This window comes from Rhinopithecus bieti, unplaced genomic scaffold (genome assembly GCF_001698545.2).
Source record: "Rhinopithecus bieti isolate Rb0 unplaced genomic scaffold, ASM169854v2 scaffold_9663, whole genome shotgun sequence".
NCBI lineage: Eukaryota > Metazoa > Chordata > Mammalia > Primates > Cercopithecidae > Rhinopithecus > Rhinopithecus bieti.
This window is the reverse complement of record NW_016806456.1, coordinates 2,340,048-2,346,654: the sequence shown is the minus strand read 5'-3', so window position 1 is coordinate 2,346,654 and position 6,607 is coordinate 2,340,048.

The following is a 6,607-nucleotide window of genomic DNA, read 5'->3' as shown; positions in this document are numbered from 1 at the left end:
GATATAGAAAAATAATAACAGAAAGCCAAGTTAAATTTGAATTTCTGATTAAAATGAATAATTTTAGTATTCTATATTTATGCTGTATTAAGGATACATTTATAGTTAAAAAAAAAAAAAATAGTATCTGTCAAAATTTAGCTTTATCTGGATGTCCTGTCTTTTATCTGGCAACTCAATCTATAATCAGGTTTTCCACACCCAAAAGATAAGGACCAAACCAGTTGCTCAGGTGAATTGAGTTTTTCCTAATACCAGATTTCTCCTAATAAAAGAGTAATGGAATGTCTAATAATACTTGGTTAGCTGAGACTTTCCTAGACTCTTGGTTTTCTCCTCTGTACAATGAAGGCGTTTGAATCAATAGCCTATAAGCTTCCTCCTTGTACCAATGTCCTGTGATTGTTTGTGATTTTTCATACCCTGGGATTATGCTTTTTGACTAGATGGCTCTGCTGCCGTCAAAAACTACCAACTGGAGTACTTTCATTTAGCTGAATTATTTACTTCACTCAAGGTGCTGATGTAGCCATGCTCTGATTCCCCAAACCTTTTGTGCCAGTTCTGGCTGGTGGCTCTTGTGCCCAACCCAAAAAGACTAGAGACAGCTGCTTTCCCTCTCTCACTCATTATACATGTGCATTTTACTGCTAACCTCCTAGGCCCAGCAGAAGCAGTGGTGACTGTAGCTTTCCTGAAGGAAGTTAAACTGAGGGCTGGAGTGTAAGTACTGCCCAGGAAGCAAAAGAAGACTCAGGGAAACAAAGCAACTAATCCTGGGTGGTTTGGCCAGTAAGTCACTGAGTGCTAACTTGTATCCAAATTCTACAGCCTTTGCCCTAAGTAACAGTGTCTCACAAAGAAGCTGAAGCCCAGATCCTTAGAGAAGTTTGTTTAGTTTACCACAGTAGTAGGACCCAAGTGAAGCTCTCTGAGTTTAGATTCATTTCTTTAACTTATTATTATTATTATTATTTTGAAGCCTGCATATTTGAGAAAAGAGAGTCTGGAAAATACTTTCTGTTTGTGAAATCAAAAGTTTGTTTGTTTCATGGACCAAACTGGTAATAGTTCAATGAAAAGATGTCAGGCTTACAAGATCAGGCCTCTAGACCACCCTTCCAACCTCCTCACTTGGTTTCTGTCTGCCCTGAGATGGCCTAATTCAGTAGTCAGACAACTGTTTGCATTTCCCCGAAGATATCACTCCCAAGCCTTTGAGCCTCTCCTTACCTTTTCCAAGACCCAGCTCAAGAATCACAGCTTCTGAGAAATCTCTCCTAGTTCCCTCAAGCAGAGCAAGGCATTGTCAATAAGCTCTGAGTGCCTACAACTCTTACTACGTAACACTATGATTCCTTGTTTACACATCCTTCGTCCACTAAATCATAAGGTCCTCATAAAATTTTTGCTTTTTTATCTGTTTATTTTATATCTACATACCTCTGGCATTTAATGTAGCACATAGCATAAAGTTCGAGCTCAGTAACTATTTGCTGAAGGGAGAAAAGAGGAAAAGGAGGAATGCAAGGAGGGAGGCAGGAACGAAGAAAGAGTATTTGCGTTAGTCAGGGTTCTCCAGAGAAACAGAACCAAGAGAATCTCTCTCTCTCTCTCTCTCTCTCTCTCTCTCTGTCTCTGTGTGTGTGTGTGTGTGTGTGTGTGTGTGTGTGTGTGTGTAGCGAGAGAGAGAGAAAGATTACAAAGTATTGGCAAACATTCATTGATGACAAAGGCCAGGTAGTCCCATGATCTGCCCACTGTGAACTGAAAAACCAGGAAAGTTGGTGGTGTAATTTGAAGGCCTAAGAGCTGGAGAGAAGATGGTATAAATTCCCATCTGGGTTTGAAGGCCTGAGACAGGATCACCAAGGCAGGGAGAAGACTGATGCTCCAGTTCAAGCAGACAGGCAGAGAGGGCAAATCCTCTCTTCCTTTATATTTTTGTTCTATTCAGAACCTTAATGAATGGTATGATTCCAAGCCACACTGGAGAAGGCAATCCACTTCACTCAGTCCACCAATTTGAATGCTAACCTCTGATAGAAACTCCCTCACAGACAGATACACTTAGAAATATTGCTCGGGCAGACATCTGTGCATCCCATGGTCCAGTCAAGTTGACACAGACATTAACCTATCACAGTTTCTGTGCAGTCTCCAGAAGAAGGGAAGCCCCCTGATGTTTTGTTTGTTTCTTCTATTATTATTCTCTTGGTGACTTCTTTTAACAGTTTCCTTTTATTTGTTTGTGGGCTTTATACATAACCAATTTTAATAAGTCCTCACTGTTTTTTAATATTGAACCATTAGGAATAGGACTTACAATTGTCTGGACTGTGCCACAAGGTCTGAATCAAGGCTGGAGATACATTGGGAGGAAATCTGTCATTATCTACCTCAGTTTTTTCTTTGGTTTGTCTCTTCTCTCTTTGTACTTTCGGGCATAGGCTCAGTTAGTTGCTCATAATACAAGGATAAATGCAATGAAAGCAATTTGCCAGTGCCATTCACTCACACATCCAGTCATGTCACCAACTGCTGCCAATTTTCCTTCATAAATATTTTCCATATCTGCTTCATCTTCTCTAACCACCCTGCCACTGAGTTGGGCCAAGCTTTCCATCTCTCTCTTCTGAAGGATTTGCCACAGCCTCATGGTGTTCAACCAGCCTCTCCACTTCCCTACCTCTGATCTATCCTCTATCCAGCCATCAGAATGAATTTGCTAAAACTCAACTCTCAATTGCTTAATTGTCTTTACTTGTCTTCTATTAGTCTTCAACAAAAAGAACTGGTCTCTCTGAGAATAACACTATTTGCATTGGATGAGGGTCTACCCTAATAACTTCATTTTAAATTGATTGCCTCTGTGAGGACCCTATCTTCAAATAAGGTCACATTCTGAGGTACTGGGGATTAAAAGTCCACCATATGAATGTTGGAGGGGCACGGTTTAACTCATAACATCACCCATCCAGCTTCTTTCATACCTTCTTGTTTTTATACACATTGGTTCATTTGCTTGAGATTCTTTTCCTCCCAGCTCCTAAGTGCCACAGGTAGATTTGAATAATTAAAATCTTCTATTTTCTTTTCATCTTGTTCATCATTTTCTTGTATTCTTCTTCTGTTATAACCTTTCTTTCAATGAATAATATCTGTTGGTTTCCATGTCTGTCTCTCTACCTATCCTTTAGGGCAAAGATCCCCTAATTTGCCATTTTGTTCCTAGTGCCTAACAGTTTTTGGCATAGTGTGGATAATTAGATGTGTTAGATAAATAAATTAGAATGGATGAGACACAGAAATTGACACATAAAGTGAGCCCCCCCAAAAAGCTTAAAAGTTATCCAAATGAAGAAAATGAGGAAGGGCTTTCCAGGACTGTCCACAGAAGTGACATAATATGATGTGTTTATTGAATTATTAGTATATAAATTAGTAAGTTAGAAATTATAGAAAGTATGAGTAGAAATGTAAGCAGAGACATATTATAAAGGGCCTTGTGAGCCAAGGAGTGTGGTCAGTATCTTATACTCACTCATTCATTTTATACACACACACACACACACACACACACACACGTTTACTGACTTCCTAACACATCATGTTAAACCATTGAAAAGTCCCAAGAAAGGAAATGACATGGCCACATTTGTTTATTAGAATATTGTTAGTTTTGGTAGCAAAGTAAAGACAGATTGAAGAGAGTCAAGACTGGAAATGGGGGCCATTGAAGAAGTTGTTGTCCTGGCCCAGGCCTGAGATGATGAATAAACCAGCACAGATATTACAGAGATTGAGAGGAGGGGGGTGAATCACAGTAATACTTTGGAAATAAAAGCAAATAAATTTGATGGCTGATTAAACAAGAGACATAAGAGAAGTTAAGGAGGAAAAGATAAATCCCATGTTTGGCTGGATGATAAATCCCATGATTGGTTGGATGATAGAGCCATCCCTGGAAACTTCAAAGATAGAAGAGAATCCAGTTAGAATGCATTGAGAGGTGGGATGCAGTAGAGGATAAAATACAGAGGAAGATAAAAGTTGAGTTGAGTTGCAAGTGTTCAAGAAATATCCCATGGGAGATAGCAGGTAGATGGCCATCTCTACCAGTCTGAAACTTGAGAGAGGTTTTGGCTGGAGATGTGGATACTGTAGTCATCTATATAGAGAATATAACTGAAGTCACAGTAATAGATCCATGTTCCAGAGAAAATGGATATAGTGAGAGGAAGTCGGGACTAATGATAAAACTCTAGGCTTAGTAGCAGTAATCCACCAGCTTTGGCTTTGTCCTATGTCTTGGTAACCCACATATTTGGAAGACTACGGACTTTCTAGGTTCATACTGAATATTATCATCTAGGAATACATTAGTTTATGAAAACAAATACAATCAAATCCATGACTTTGAAGAGTGACAACCAAAAAAAAAAAAAAAAAAAAAAAAAAAAAAAAAAGCCTTTGGTGATCTCATTTTATTTTGTTCATTTATTTTGCTGATTTTATTTTTTTATTTGGAGTAATGCAATGTGTTAAAAATATAGTCATTATTCATAAACCAAATCTCCCCAAGGAGCTCATTCAAAGTTATAATTGCATTAATTAAGTTAGATAAAACAGGTAAAAGTTATCCACCCTCTCTTTTCACCTCCATGAAAGAAAACATAGAAGTACATGGAAGTAAAAAAATCTTTACCTGGCAGAGACCCTATTCAATCATCACACAAAATGAGAGGACTGGAATCCTCCACTTTGAGGCATGAAAACCTAGCTATCAATAATGGGCATGTCACAATTGATATTTACTAGTAGAGTCAGCCATTTGCAGATTATATTCTGTCAAGCTACATAACCATGTTCCCTACCCTCAGCATCTTGGTTTCTTTCCACTGTCCCAGTGCAGCCATCCAGCCCAGAACACAAGAAAAGAGCTGATAAGCCTACTTTTCCTCAACAAACACCTGTGGTAAGCGAAGGCTGTGTCTACTTCTTGACTGTTATATTAATATTTGTGTATTCTTAAATAGTCTCTCCAAATTCTCAAATTTCTTCATCTGTAAAATGGAATTTGTACTGATTTTTCTACCTAATATCCTTGTATTACAAACTACCGTTTGACTGTTTTTCTTCTAGTAAAATCATTGGTAAGATTTTTTCTGGCAGGTTAAGCCTTTCTAATTCCTTGGTTGTGATATCACAATACCCTTGACATAAATACCCCACTTCTCCACATTATATTGAGAAAATAATCCAAAATAAAGAGTAAATTTTGTGCCATAGACATTCTTTGGAATATTACCTATCATAGAAGATGATACCTCACAACAGGAGATTAAGTAAATATTCACTTAATAGAATTGTATGCAGCTCTTAAAATGGCATATTTATGAAGAAAGAACTAAAAGGGGAAAAGATAAAAGTGATAGCCACTTATATTTCTATAATAATCATAGCTATATGGAAATGATTTAGTCATTTAGGCAAGGACTTTAAGAGGACATTCATAAATGAATTTTTAAAAGTCAAATTCTAATAATCTCGTGGTCATCCCTGCTATTACCGTTTAACAGAAGAGAAAACTGGACTCAGGAATTGCCCAAGACCAGTTTTAATGTGTTGAAGTAGCAATATTGTGAGTGAATTGTCTTTTTTTCATTGTGTCTTCCATTAATGATGTTGGATGATTTTATGCAATTTTTGTTTTAATATTTGCTAGAAAGAAGACTGGGATAATGAGTTCCATCTTGCAATAAGTAAACAGCGTGTTCATTTTTAATTGTGCAATTAGAAGTATAAACTTTAGAACTGGGCAGTCTCCGTATTCCATTGCTAGTGTGGAAAATGCCTTGCAATCATTTTGGAGGTGAGTTCCTCCCACTCTCCGTGTCCTGGGTACTCAAATGGAAAGGTCTCTTCACCCCCCTCCTTTGTCTTTTCCCATAATCACTCATGACAGTGGCTGAGAATCTCTGTTGATCATTAATTGGATAAAAGAAATAGGCTTGAGCCATCTCTTTGACTGAAATTGTACCATTATTGTGAGCCCTGTGGCTCTCTCGCTCTCTCTAGCTTGGCTCCAGCCCCTTTAAGACTGCTCATGCAAGCTAGCTCAGCACATCACTGAGAGAAAACTTGAAGACTCACTTAAATGATTGACCTATTTCTGGGCTCTTTGTTGTTGCAAATTACAAGAGTATACTGTGTGCATTTTCAGGTAATTTGATACTATTACCTTAAAACTCGCTGGTTCCGCCTCCCCCTTCCCTCCTCTGTTCAGATGGAATATCTGACCTTTTCCCTTGGCAGGCTGCTTCTCTTTTCCAGGTAACTGATGATGATTTTATACCCTGGATGATAATCAATATGTAGAAGCTGTCTTTATTGATTTGGATAAAACCACCAATTATGGCTATTTTGAGCAGAGCTCAATGGGATTAGATGTGATTACATGGCAATGGGGTGTGAGCCCATCAGCAACTCAGGGGCTGCTGTGAGGCTATTTAATTGTTACAGATGAAACACAAATGGGTGCTATAACCACTTCCCACTTAGAAGACATACCTGCACCTTTCACAGGGCAGAACCTCCAGGCTGG